Below are 13,776 nucleotides of genomic sequence, written 5' to 3' on the forward strand. Positions count from 1 at the left end.
CCATCGGAGCCAACTCACCACCACATAGTGATCAGTGGACAGTTCCGACACTATCTTCACCAGCGTGTCCAAGACGTGGGGACAAGTCTGACACGATCACAAAATCAATCATCGAAGGGCAACCTACGGTGTCCTGGTGCCAAGTGCACGTATGGACATCCTGCTGCTTGAAGATGGTGTTGGTTATGGACAAACTGTTGAGCACAGAAGTCCAGTAACAGATCACCACTCAGATTCAGATGGGGGGGGGGGGGGGGGGCTTCCAGGTCTCACTGTCATTGGCCATGTGAGCACCTCATGTGGATGTGTGGATAACTAATATATATATATGTATAAATATATATTTGAAAAATGAAAAAAATTTGGAATGCCTGAGTGTCCCCTTAATGGACTAGAAATACTCGTGATCAGTAATGTTAGTTACAGAAGTGCACGTGTAACTTGGTAGCCCTTTGTATTAAAAAATAGATCTACGGTCACGAGTAGTGAGTCGTGACCAAACGGATATCTCGGATATAGCGGCCAATATGACTTTCCTTTGCAGGGTATCCGGGCTCTCCTTTAGAGAGAGGGTGAAAAGCTCGGTCATGCAGGGGGGGCTCAGAGTAAAGCCACTGCTCCTCTGTATTGAGAGGAGCCAGGTGAAGTGGCTCGACCTTGACATCTGGTTAGGATTCCCCTTGGACACTTCCTTGACGTGGTGTTCCAGGCCCATCCCACCAGGAGGAGGACTCAGGGGCGACCCAGGTCGCGCAAAAGAGACTGCTTCGCTCGGGTGGCCTGGATCACCCGGGAAAAGTGGGACAAAGTGCCTGGGGAGAAGTCTACCTCCCCCATGACCTTACCCCACAATAAAAAGGATGGGTAGATGAGGTTGGTGATCTGAAAATTAAATTATGTGGCTGAACCCCCTAAAAACTGCAGCAATCAGCAAAGACTGAGTCATCTTCAGACTGGAGTAGATGTCTTCCAGTCCCCCACCCCCTGCCTTGCAACCTTTTATGTTTAATAATAAGCTTTGCAGCAATGGCTTCCCCCATTATTGTCAGCCGCTCACTCAGATTGAGTCATGCTGCAAAAATGCTCCACATCTCCCTTTTATTGCCTTATCTCATTTTCTCTCTGTCCAAACATCAAAGACAGTGAGGGGAGGAGGAGGACAGAGAGAGCGAGCGAAAAAGAAACGGGGGTATACCCAGGATGGAGCTGCAGAAGGGAGGAGGAGGGGGGAAAATAGGGCGAGCGAGGTAGGGAGGAACGGGGAGCAAGTGAGTGTTACTGGACTGGATAAACGCTCCTCCATCCCGTCAAGGAAGAGGAGGAGATTGAAAAGAGAGGAGGCAGTCTGGTTACCACGGCACCCGTTTCCTCAGTCTTCCTTTTTTTCTTTTTTCTGTTTTTTTTTAAACTGCTTTCTCCTCTGACAGCATCTCGCCTCGTCGCCTCTTCAGGACTTCTTCACATTCACCATCAAAATCATAACGAGGATATCTAGAACACAGTAAGAGCCTCTTTATCTCAGTTTTGTTGCTACGTATGCCTTTTTTGTGTGTGTGAATGGGCTCTCGGGGTGCCCTGGAGCAAGGCAACACAGATGCTGCATAGCTGTCTAATGCTAACATCGTGGTAAGTGAAAGTGTGTGTCTTAAGTAGAACAGCAGCTGCTTTGTGTCACATCTGCAAAGTCCAACCCATCTACAGTATGTATGTAGTATATTTAATGTGTGTGGGTTGTTGGGGGGAAATCACTAATGTGGAAACAGTGTGGTGGTTTGTCGCGTTTTTTTACATGAGACTTTGCGTGTTGGATTTGGGCATCTGTAACATTAAATGATGTGGGTAAACCCCAAAAATATTCCTTAGACACTAAAGATGATGAAGAAAACTGGTTGCTTTCCAAGTGTGTTTTTTTTTTTTTTTTTTTGTAGAACTAAAATTGCACAAAAAAAAAGTGCAAGCCCCAAAATGTGTCCAGATATGCATCAGACTTTGAAGAAAAGTGTGCAAATCCCACGAGACTTCAGCAAGTCCTGTGTGACTTGGGCTCGGAAAGTGCTGAGGTGTGCTTTTTCTTAGCTTTGTGTATGTGTTTGTCGAAGCTTATGAAGAGGAAAAAGATGACAATAAGAATAGAACAGGAAATGGTACATAGACACTAAGTATGTTCAATATTACTGTTTTTCATACCAATAGTAAGTTTCTTTCGGCTTGTCCCTTTCGGGGTCGCCACAGCGTGTCATCTACCAGTAAGAATAGTCAATCTTCATTAATACTTTTGATACATAAAATGTCAAGCAACAAAAGGACAGATAATTGTGAATTCTTTCTTTCTTTCTGATGCACATGATAATTGGTTTGACACTAACAAACCGGTGCAGTGTAGTGGAAACTATTGGCAAGGAGAACTTACTTGGTCAGATTTTTCTTTTTTTTTTTTCATTATTCCCCATAAGTACCAGTAGGTGGTATCGACAGTCCTAACTAGTACCTGAAACAAAAAAAAAAAAGCCCTGTTTGTTGGTTTGTTCAGTTTTTATTTATAGAAGTTATGAAATGTTCTAAAACATCGTAAAAATGTACGTTAAAAAAGTGAAGTGGAAAAATACATTCCAGCAGCTAGTATGATGTAACTATAGTAATGAGTAAGGCCCCTATCTTTGGATGAGAAGTTTTGGTTTGTTTAAATTACGTAATTCCTCATGTATAATGCATCCTGAATATATTGCGCACCCCCAAACTTGGCCTAAAAATATCAGGAAAACCCTTCTACCAATGTACAATGCGCACCACCAATTTGCTGCGATCCATATGCTCAAAATATTAGGAATTATCTGTATTTCCATTTCGTTAGTTTTATATTTTTGTTTGTATTGCTTTTTTTTTAAAATGTCTCTACAACAATCATTAATGATAATTGTGCATGTGCTGATGTAGCAGTAATATGTATCTCTGGACTGGCCACAGGACACGCTTGTCCTGGTCCCTGCAATTGTCAGAACAGAATCCCTCAAACCAACTAAAATAAATGTTCAATGATAGCATAACATTTTAGTATTACTGTTGATAACACGTGTTGGTCTTAAATAAACTATTAACACTGTTTAACTTAAACTTTTTGCAAAAAACTTTTTTTGCATTAAATATTTGTGCATAAAACGTTTGTGCATAGTGCAGTTTATTCACTACATGACACATCCTTGGCCAAGCATTCAAAAAAAGCATCCGATCTCTGGGAACTGAGGAACTTTCCCTCATCCCAAAACTCTTCCATATGCTTTTTGATGGATTATTTTCTCCTTCGTCTTCCTCCACAATCTCACATTCGATTCAGCCACTTCGAACTACTGCGCTGCTTCGCGGTTGCCTGTAACTTCACCAGGAGTGATGACACTTTCCTTTTAAAAGTGGCTGCATAACATGCGCTTGTAGTTTACATTTTTTTTCTCTTAGTTTAAGGTAAACAAACTCACGGGCCGCGGTTTTTGATGTTTGGTGCAGTAGCAACAAGTACACTACACTAACAATCGTAAAATCGTCAACTCCCGTGAGCAGGTCGGGAATCACAAATTAGCATAATACATATAATGTAAATGTGGAACATAAGACATTGAATATCATATTGAAAAGTAAATGTATACCTTTTTTACTACCCTTTGTACCTGTATATGACTATATAATGTGATTTTATATATTTTTTTATTCTATACCTAAATATAATGCACTCTAGTGTCGTTTTGAAAATATTTTTGCAAAATTTTGCGTATTAACCATGAGAAATTATGGTGGGCATTTTTTTTAACGTTATGGTTGCACAACAGTACAGAACGATCTTTTGACAGTGACAGAGTCTTTGTATTGTGAATAACATGAGAGAAAATCATTGTGGACTGGCTAAAATCTTGAACTTTTTCCGCAGCTTAAAAATAACATCAAATGCCTCCATCATTGCTGCATTGTTCTGAGTGACGTTCAAGCGTGTTTGTCACAACTATCAGTCGCTATTGTTCCGGCACAAACTGAGTGAGTCATTCTTTCACTTTTGAACGCCAGTTAAAGTTCAGCCAAGCTGATGATGTCATCGTCGGAGTCTTGCTGGTGACCACAGGATTCTGAAATGATCAGCGCATAAGGGTTTATCATATGTGTTCCAGATGGTTTTGTTGAGCGGTGTGACGTGACGATGCATTCATTAGCAACTTTTTTCGAACACAAGTGTGAGACAGTGACAAGACAACAGGAAAACATTTGTACAAAATACCGTAATCTTTTTTTGGATTCTACTTGCCCACTTTTCACAGAGCTGTCTTCCTGCCGGAGTTTTGTGAGTTCCCTTTCTCACCAATTTCATATTTCACAAAGCTTTTTTTCCCTGGGTTCCTATAGTGTGTAAAAGGTACAGCTAAAGGAATAACTGGTATATGTAATGGGATTCTGTCATAACGTGACCTGTGCAATGAGTTTCTGCTGTTAAGTTTAACACTCGTAATGTCCTGGCTTTTGACAGTCTCCATCACCAATTGACAAATCAAATCTCCAAATGTACTTCATCAGCATATAAATGGAATAATGGTTGTGTGTTATGGGATTCTGGTATGCCAGGATTTATGAAGTGAGTTTAGGTTGTTAAATTTCACACTTGCAATGTCCTGGGTTTCGCCTAGCCCCTTTAACACAGATGCGATCCAAATACTGTTATCCCACAAGGTCTGTTTACATTGGCAATTAAAAAAATTCAACGATGGTTGTATGTAAGGAGGTTTGGGTTTGACCTGTGACATAAAATTTTACACTCCAAATATCCTGGCTTACGACAACCCTTTTACATTGACAATCGACAAATCACATATATAATTTTGCTGCTCATTGGCATAAGAAAGTGAAACAGTGGCTGTGTGAAAGGGAATTAAACAATACCCGGACTAGAACATGATACGAGTGTTAATTTAGTCCCCGACACGGCGAGAATGTCAGAACGTGGATGTTATATTTAATTGGAGAGACTCACTGTTCCCATCCTATTCTGTTGAAAGCAGATGTTGTTGCCTGTGAACTCTTTTCACACAGTCACGCTCCCACCTTGGAGAATGGGGATATTTGATAAGTGTTTTTCTCGACCACTTTCAAATAGATTTCAGCATCACACCAGTTCCACATGCAAAGTGTCTTCGTTCTTTTTCCCTGACTCACTGTGCAATGTAAAAGGTACCGGAATGAAATGGGGGTAAAATCAGAGGTGCAATAGAGGTAGGACAGTGGCTGATTTCAAGGGAAAACCTGGGAAGCTGGGGAAACTTGACAGTTGCTTTCAACACAGCAGCACGGGAATATTGAATTTTCAGATTAAACCCCTTTCATACAGCTTCCGTCTGGGCTTTCTCTGATACCACCCGGGAAATTCGACAGCATACCGGCTGGAGACAAAAGATGATTAATTGGCATTAATTGTATTAGCTGATGAGGAATGCACTAGTGTCGGGGCGTGGGAAGAAGTAGTTTATCGACAGCTAGTCAAGGAGCTTTTATGCAATCCTCTCAACTTCTGTGTTTATTTGTTGGCGCACGTCTTTGCTTTCTTTCCAATATTTGCTTCGCTGCTCAAGGGGTTGCGCTTCATAACTCCAGATTTAGCCAGTCTTCCCTCCACCCCACCTTTTCTCACTGTCTGTTTAACGACCAATCTGGGACAGGAAGCCTCCCCAGCGCACTGTCCTACTTTGATGCTGCTCAGGCTATCTCATTCTACTCATTTAAAGGTCAGAGGACAAAGATGCTTGAAATGTTCTCGATAACTCTCGAACCGCTTTACAAAGCACATCTGCCATGTCAAAGTTATTGTATAGCTGATATAGAGCAGTTAAATCGATAAATGTGATTCAGAATGCACTTTCTTTTTACATCCAGCACCTCTGGCACTGCGACGTAACACAAGCCAAGCAGCCTGTTCATTTGGCGTTGTTCCTGTCCTTATATATTTGTTGTCTTATGATTTAGCGATGTCACAGTGCTTTATTATATGGCATTTGGTTGTACAAATGGTTCAGGCACTGGCAACAGTTTTTTGGGCGCTTTCCTAGTGAAAAAGGAACACGTGACCAGTGGATAATGAAAGTTACTTGACGGGGAAAGAAATGCTGGGGATGACAGTCCGAGTGGATTGTGCTGACTTTGTTATAAGAAGAAAATGGGGGGGGGGGGGGGGGGACAGTGTTGGTCACCTGGTGCTCAAGAGAGGGGGATGTTTGTGTAAGGCTTGCTTGAGTTATAGTGAGGTCAATAAGTATTTGAACACCCTGCTATATTGCACGATCTCCCACTTCGAAATCATGGAGGGGTCTGAAATTTTCATTGTAGGTGCATATCCACTGTGAGAGAGATAATCTATTAAAAAAAATCCAGAAATCACAATGTATGATTTTTTTGTAACGGTTTATTTGTGTGATACAGCTGCAAATAAGTATTTGAACACCTGTCTATCTATGGCTATAGTATTGTGACGCTCAAAGACCTGTTAGTCCGCCTTTAAAAGTCCGCCTCCACTCCATGTATTATCCTAAATCAGATGCACCTGTGTGATGATGTTTGGTTCATAAAGACACCTGCCCACCCCATACAATCCGTAAGACTCAAACTTGTAACATGGCCGAGACCAAAGACACCAGAGACAAAATAGTACAACTCCACACAGCTGGAAAGGGCTACGGAGAAATTGCCAAGCAGCTTGGTGAAAAAAGGTCCACTGTTGGAGCAATCATTAGAAAATGGAAGAAGCTAAACATGACGATCAGTCTCAATCGGAGTGGAGCCCCATGCAAGATATCACCTCATGGGGTCTCAATGATCCGAGAAAGGTTGGGAATCAGCCCAGTATTACGGGAGTTGGTCAATGACCTGTAAAGAGCTGGAACCACCGTTTCCAAGGTGTCTGTTTGTAATACACTAAGACATCACGGTTTCAAATCATGCATGGCACGAAAAATTCCCCTGCTTAAAACAGCACATATCAAGGTCTGTCTTAAGTTTGCCAATGACCATTTGGATGATACAGAGGAGTCATGGGAGAAAGTTTTGTAGTCAGATGAGACCAAAATTGAACTTTTTGATCATAATTCCACTACCTGTGTTTGGAGGAAAACAAAAGATGAGTTCCATCCCAAGAACACCATCCTTACTGTGAAGCATGGAGGTGGTAGCATCATGCTTCGGGGGTGTTTTTCTGCACATGGGACAGGACAACTGCACTGTATTAAGGAGAGATGACCATAGCCACGTATTATGACATTTTGGGAAACAACCTCTTTCCCTCAGTCAGAGCATTGAAGACGGATCATGGCTGGGTCTTTCAACATGACAATAACCCGAAGCACACAGCCAGGAAAACCAAGGACTGGCTCCGTAAGAAGCATATCAAGGTTCTGGCGTGGCCTAACCAGTTTCCAGACCTAAACCCAATAGAAAATCTTTGGAGGGAACTGAAACACTGTGTTTCCCAGCGACAGAACAGAAACCTGTCTGATCTAGTGAAGATCTGTGTGGATTAGTGGGCTAAAATCCTTCCTGCAGTGTGTGCAAACCTGGTGAACAATTACAGGAAATGTTTGACCTCTGTAATTGCAAACAAAGGCTTGTGTACCAAATATTAACATTTGTTTTCTCAGGTGTTCAAATACTTATTTGCAGCTGTATCACACAAATCGTTAAAAAAATCATACATTGTGATTTCTGGAGTTTTCTTTTTAAATCATCGCTCTCACAGTGGACATGCACCTACAATGAAAATGTCAGACCCCTCTATGATTTCTAAGTGGGAGAACTTGCAATTACAGGGTGTTCAAATGCTCATTTTCTTCACTGTATGGGTGCCTAGCAAGCATTCCAAATTCTGTGCCGATCACTTCGAACAGCCGTGTTTTGAGAAATCAACGCATAGACAGCTGTAGTTAGGTGGAGGCTGAAAGCAGCTGCAGTGCCAACTATTTTTTCCTATGGCTATCGCACTGTCGACTGCCAGCAAGTGAACTAAATCTCGAATCTGCCACGGTGCTGCAGTGAAGCGACACAGACAAGAGGTGCCGGTTAACTTGTATAAGCCTACAACTCTATTATGGTTATTATCCACTGCGCAGTAGAACAGAAAAACCCATGGAATACTTTTCAATACTGTCATCTGTACTTTTGGTGATATTTGCCAACAGACACGCCAAAGACTTGTGTGTATCATTTTATAAAACTACTCAAGCGAGGAACACACAATATACATATATATGAATACAGGGTTCCCTCAGTTTCGCAGGGCAGTGGGTGTAGGGGGGTGATGTTAATCAACAATGGCTTCTGCAATGCTAGAGTATAAGGGTGTTAAATTTGACACCTTCCATATAGTAGCTTTCCACTATCCCCTTTAACACAGTTCTCCCCTCCCCTCTGTTATGCCTTCTAGCCCCTTTTACATCAAATTTAGTTGACATCAGGTTGCTATCATGTGACAACAAAAAGGGGAATTTATGTCAGCCCGCAAATCTGCCAGTTTTAAAAGTTGTGTCAGAGGCAGAAGGTTGGCTGTGTGTAAGGGGGTTCTCCAATGGAAAGGGTGTGACATAAATTTCAGATGTTAAATTTCACACCCCATTTAACTGTTTTCCATAGTCCGGGTTTCACACAACCATCAGTCTACCTCTCAATCACCTTTAACCCTGTTCACAGCTATTTCAATTACACAAATTTCTCATCAAAGATGGCTTTGTCCCCCAACAGAAAATGGATAAATCATTCCTAATGCAATTATTACGCTTTATTTTTTTACAATCCTCTTTGCATGTGCTTTTAACATTGCATGTATTGTAGCTTCATATGTCTATAATATAAATAGTTTGGATCGATTTGTTAGCTTTGCCTGCTTCACAACAAAGTTAGGAAAGGGAAACAATTCCGGCTTTCTTTCTATGACAAATGTAACAGCATTGATAGTTATGTGTAAAAAGAAAAACTGTGGGTGACTTGCGTCGGGATTACTTTATCAGTTTGCCGGACTTCACAAAGTAAGTACAGGCCAGCTACCTTGCTCATCAGCAGTCTAAATGAGTTGAAAAGACACACTTTTCATTTAAAATGAATGAGGAGCGGCCGGGTCGGCGTCAAAGTAGTTGAATGGTGGCCATGGCCAGACACAGCGACTGATCAGGATGTTTGTGGTGTGCATCTACGCAACAGTGCTGTTGATAGTATCTGCTACGAACTGGAAGAAGCAGTCAATTTTGTTGCAGCTGCCATTCAAACAAATTGCTGTGGATCACTGTTAGCTCAAACACAATCTCATACAGCCACTGTCCCTCATCTGATACTACCTCAGAAGCTGTTAAATTTTCAATAACTTCAGCTCCTAATTCGTTGGGACCATTTAAGCAGAACACTGGACCATAATAAGTGAGTCTTGGATTTTAAACGTAGCACCTCTATTCCAGGTTTTAGATCTCCTCTTCCACACAGCCACAGTTCCACTTCTGTTACACCTCTGACACGACCTCAAAGCTGGGATATTTGCTAACTGGCTCAGACATTGGGTGTTAAAGCTTATATCATGATCCTAGCTTTCCTCTGTCCCCTTTCACACAGCCACCACCACCGTCCTGTCCCTGATATTGCCCCAAAAGATGGGAAATTCACACTTGTCTTGTAGGAGTGTGTCAGCAGGCACACACAATGAATTCACTCTCAGTTTATCGGGGTTAATTGCGCTATTGAACAGAGAAGAGAGGGTATAGGGGGATTGTGGGTGTTGTATACCATTTCCGCATCATCGTCAAAGTGGTGTGTCTATATTTAGCTCCAGCAGATCGGCCGGGATGATGTTGTGTGTGTATGTGTGTGCGTGTGTGTGTGTGTGTGCATGAGTGTGTGTGTCATGGGTTTGTTTGCAGCTTCTCACACCGCATTCAAGTCCAGTGGGAAAACACACACACTCGTTTCTTTGCCATAATGCTGCGAATTGAGGATTTAGATTCCATGTTGGGAGCAGTTGCAGATACAAGATGCAGGGTTTCATCTTTGCTACTGGTTGTGTGCATGTGATTGCGAGTATGCCATATGTGTGTCAAACGCTGTAGAATGCTGGCAAGGATCAAAGAAAATCTCTATGAATTATTTCATTCTTTTTCCCAAGGCTTAAAATACATCAAGAAACCAGCTGGAACGTCCCTGTAGCGTAGTAGCATTGTGTAAAAGGTACTGATATGGAAAGGGGGTGTAACCCTGTAAATTTGTACGTTGTATGTGTAACATTCTGAAGTACTATCAGAGGAGTGAAGAGTTCAAATACAAAAAGAAAACTGCATATTTTTTTGGTGATTTCAGTGAAATGAGTATTGGTAATTACTGGTTTTCAGGTTAAGGTATTCTAAGTTAAAATAAATGTATGAATTTAAAAGCTGTGGTTAAAATCAAATCCAAAGTCTTTTAAAGGTATCTTTAATGTCATTTCATCACAAACCAAACAAAGCAAGCAACTTTTATTAAAGCATGTGTTTCACGTTATATTAGTGGTTAACTTTACTGTATGAGACTGAAAAAAGCTTTATGCTTTTTCAGTACTTGACTGGAGACCACTTCAGGGTGTAGTTGCTTGTGCCAAAAGTTAGCTGGGATACAGCCATGTCGAGTGTCTTTCTTCACTGCCTGCACATCCATACATGACCGAGCCATGAAAATATACCTTACTTGAAGCCTCCAGTGGCTGGAATATATCCTACCTATTGTTGCAAGGCTTGAAATTGCTGTGACAACGAGGCACTCTAAACCATGAAGCCCCTGTCGACATGCTGACTGTCATGTCAGTCTTGTTCCTGTACAGGTTATCTAAACTTCCATTATTTTCTATTTGAGAAATCTGCCTTAATCTTGTGTTTGGAGACTACATTGTATGCAAAATTTCCATAATGGGATGTATTGATCCTCTCCTCCCGGCATTCACTGATCTGACATAGGGATGAGTTATTTTTGCCTTTTCTTCCTTCTCCTCCTCCTCTACTGTGCTTGTTACGCGTTTGTCTTCTTGTGCCAACAGCAGTGGGCACCTGTGGGTGTTTATTTATTTATAACTTTATGGTGGTGATGACGAAGCAGCAGAAAGGGTTTGGCCTCGCTGCATTGATAAATGGCACTTTAATTTAGTCTGCTCCCAATGAGGAAATTAGTGAGCCATTCAAAAGACTGCATTTGCGTAAATGTACAGTTTAGAGTTGCAACAGTGACGCAACATGAATAATAAATTTGTAATTTGACCAGAGTATATCTTAATACAAATATGCATACTTTTGTGTGACTACTTATGCCGACTCTGCCACTGACTGAAGCGAGCTTGATGTTCTTTGCTAGCGGATCTGCCAGCCCAGGTTCAGATTAAAACAGTCAGCAAGCGACTGACTTTATGAAATGTGATTGCATTTGTGGCTCCCGAGCCTCTCCATCCGTTCGTCCGTCCATCTATCCATCTGTCTCCCGTTAACTTTTGTAATCTATATGACGATGAAGAAAACTCGGGCTGGCACCAGGAAGGGTTGGCTGCAGTGTCCTTACTCACAGTTTAGACCAGGGAGGTTTTGTCCTGTGTCATTAGCACGTGTGAAAGGACAGTGGGGTGGTGGTGGTGGGGAAGGGCATAGCGTTGCATCACGACACTCGCCATACTTGCCGGCATTGCAGAATCCCTTGACATTCAACCATTTTTCCACCTCTTCATGAGATATCATCATCCCCATTCAGTACTTTTACACACAGCGCGGCGACATACAAAAAATCCTTGCATGCCATAATGGATCTAATGGGAATTGTGAAATTTCCCGGGTTCTCCAGCATTATCACAGGTGGCTGTGTGAAAAAAAGCCCTGAGATGTAAGGTGTAACACCTGACTCAGCCCATCAAAGCTGACGTTTCTGCTGGGTGCTGGTCCCTTTACACGTTGACTGCATGCCGTTTTCAAAGCAGACTTCCCCATATTATCAGCAACGTTCTAGAATTTTGGTTGAACATTGAAGACCAACACAAAATTAAGGTGTGTTGTCTGACAGTATAAGCGCCATACCTGTCAATAGCCAAAGTATAATTTTTTTTTTTTACCAGAAAGAAAGTTTGTTTCCAGCGTTTTGCAGTCTTTAGTATTCAGCTATTAAACACAGGTTGGCTTATCCCAAAACACCAGCTTCAGACAATAAAGTTTGAGAAACATTTTTTGTTGAAATTACTTGAACAGTGAATTTGATCTTTTATCTATTGCTTTTGAGACACCTCAAACTATGGAACAGCAAGAACAAGACAGTTATTATTCTAATCATTCATTTACAACTGTGAAACGGGTGATGAATGACAATCACGGCAAGGCTACCGTTGGAAGTCTTTGGCTTTTCTTCATTTCATGAACTGTCATCTTTTCTCACAATCGCGACACGCACACACTGGAACAAATTGCCGGGGAGAGAAAGGCAAATACTGACAGTAGCATCCTTAAAATGGTTTTATGAACTAAATCATGCGCTCCATTTTGTGATGCATTTGAAAATCAGAAGCGTAGATGCTGTGTAAATACCGTACACTCGCATATTTGTATCATGGACACGTACACTCGGGTAGTTTCGGACACGTTCCACATGCAAAGTCATGCTCCATCTGAATCCTCTCCATTGTGACAAAATCAGATTTTTAATTACAATATATTTTTATTTGTCAGTTGTTTCATTACTTACATACTTTGTTACTATCCCCAAATCTTAGAGAACAGTCTCACGCTCCTAAACTCTGCAAACAGTGACCACTGTGCAGTTTACAGAGCTACGTAGCTACATATTTTACGATGAAAAAGAAAATGGCCAATACAAATTGAAAAATGCTTTAGCTCACCGTGTAGCTTAAAAGACACGCTCTACATACTAATTCTGTAAACAACTGAAAAAATTACAAGAAAGTTACTTCATAAGTGACTTTCACCCAGCAATGTCCTCTACTTACAAAAATGACTGCATGATTTTATACAGTATTTGTAATTAAGGTGAAATTACATTACTGAGGGAGGAAAATCCTCTTTCCTGCATGTATACTTTGAATTCATACAGCATTCTAAAACTTTTTATGCAAAGTAGGCATATTTTAACAGTTGGAAATTTGACTAATAAGATTAGAGAAGGGTAAAATGCTGCCAAGTACAAAAGTATAATGAACGCTAAATTAACAGCAAAATGCTGGCAGCGTGGGTGTCACTATTCTACCATTAAAGAAAGAAAATATAGTAATTTACTGTAAATCAGCAATTAGAGTAACATACTGTAAACAGGAAAACAGTTATGGAGCTGTAAAAAAACAGTAACAAGCTGGCAACATAGTTAAGAATTTGTTTCAGTGCACTTTCTACCACAACTCTGTGACAAATACTGTCCGTAGCATATATATACATGACGTACTCTGCTCCAGTGTGAGGTGCCTAAACTTCAAAATTATTTCTGCGCCTCATTATGAAAAATGACAAGCCACCTCAACATGACTTTTTACTGTACGTACAAGCTGTGATGATTTCTAATCCAAAGCGATGGAACGTCACCATCTACAAAAATCAAATTGGTTGATTTTCTTTTGTGGGGGACAAAAAGGGCTTTCAGTTGTTCAAACTTCCTCTTTGTCCCCTTTTTAGTTAGCATTCAGCATTAATATTTTACAGCACTTCATATGTTCAGGCAGCCTCATGGCCCGCAGCTACACCCGTCGTTATTCACTTATGGATGAGCTCGGCCCTCAAC

The 13,776-nt window shown here is 41.2% G+C and overlaps 1 protein-coding gene across 1 annotated transcript in view; it reads left to right on the forward strand.

The window, feature by feature from the left end:
• The window catches only part of shank1 (SH3 and multiple ankyrin repeat domains 1), a 95,548-nt gene that overhangs the window by 2,205 nt on the left and 79,567 nt on the right, over positions 1–13,776 (forward strand). The window contains exon 2 of the mRNA XM_061845026.1: positions 1,428–1,501. The gene's annotated coding sequence lies outside the window, so the exon portion shown is untranslated. The remainder of the gene's footprint in view (positions 1–1,427; positions 1,502–13,776) is intronic.

This window comes from Syngnathoides biaculeatus, chromosome 16 (assembly GCF_019802595.1).
Source record: "Syngnathoides biaculeatus isolate LvHL_M chromosome 16, ASM1980259v1, whole genome shotgun sequence".
NCBI classification, from domain to species: domain Eukaryota; kingdom Metazoa; phylum Chordata; class Actinopteri; order Syngnathiformes; family Syngnathidae; genus Syngnathoides; species Syngnathoides biaculeatus.